This window comes from Orycteropus afer, unplaced genomic scaffold, assembly GCF_000298275.1.
Source record: "Orycteropus afer afer isolate SDZICR_OR568_19922 unplaced genomic scaffold, OryAfe1.0 scaffold00537, whole genome shotgun sequence".
NCBI classification, from domain to species: Eukaryota; Metazoa; Chordata; class Mammalia; order Tubulidentata; family Orycteropodidae; genus Orycteropus; species Orycteropus afer.
Window position 1 is genome coordinate 819,875 of NW_006922124.1, and position 1,151 is coordinate 821,025.

At 38.9% G+C, this 1,151-nt stretch overlaps 1 pseudogene; it reads left to right on the forward strand.

Annotated features, from left to right (window-relative positions):
- LOC122151539 overlaps positions 1-1,151 on the forward strand; it is a 34,117-nt pseudogene that overhangs the window by 1,064 nt on the left and 31,902 nt on the right.

The following is a 1,151-nucleotide window of genomic DNA, read 5'->3' on the forward strand; positions in this document are numbered from 1 at the left end:
TATTTCACTTTATTTTTAACAAGCTTTCTAAGGAGTGGAGGGTGGGACTGGAATGAACACAGTGCATATACATATCTTTATTTTCCTGTTGTATAGTAACTTGGAGATTTATCCTTTTGTGGAATTATTATGTTCTTTTGAACATAACATTTTAGTAGCCTTAACATCTAAATGTATCACATTGTTCATGAATTTATTGCTGTTTAGGATGTTTAATGGTGAGAGCTTTGCTATTTGGAAAACAAATTGGGGCCCTGCCCAATCTTATTCTGTTACCAGGGACCAGATAACATGTCATTTGGATAGGTATTTCCTCAGAAATGGGAAAAACTCAGCTTATAAATGTGATAGAAAAGAAAAAGGAAATATGTAAATGATGGTCATTTTTTGGCATTCCTCAACACTTTTAGTGCTTTGTTCTGTATTATACAAAGTGCTAAAATTAAATGATAAACAACTGGGTTTGCTTAGCTTATTCAAGAAGGTAGGAAGATTTTAACCTTCATAAATTAGACTCCTTGCTCACTGACTCATAAACTCTCAGGACATTAGAGGAGCATCTCTCTGTCCCTTAAAAGAAACTGCCCAAGTAGTGGGGCTACTAGGCTAACCAAGCCCCAGGCTCTGCCCATAGAATTTCATATTGTGGGAGCAGCATCATATGAGAGCAATGGTAGGAATACAATGAGAACTAAATGACAAGTAAAAAGAAGTGTGTAGGTGACTGGCAGGGCAGGGGAGGGTCCAGTTGAGAGTGTCAAATATAAACTCCCTGAAGCAAGGCAGTTTGTGGTTTGGGAAATTGCAAATCCTTCATTGTTAGTTAATTTCAGGGAAAGCTAGGGAGCAGGGGTGACTGTGGGAGTGGTGACCAGGAACCAGACCCTCAGATAATTGTGTCTCTCAGTTGAGAGAAATAATCCTGGAATGAAAACAATTCCTATTAGTCACTTTGATATTGTGAGTAAAGCAGGAATGGCAGGTTCTCTGCATGCTTGTCAGTGAAGTTGAACACATTGCACTAACTACATGTATATACACATAATGTCCAAACCATTTTTGAGAATTAACAGCGATACCACCTTGAGGTGAAGGAGCTTTGGTAGAGCAGTGCCTAAGGCATCTGAGTGCTCACCAGAAGGTTGGTGGTT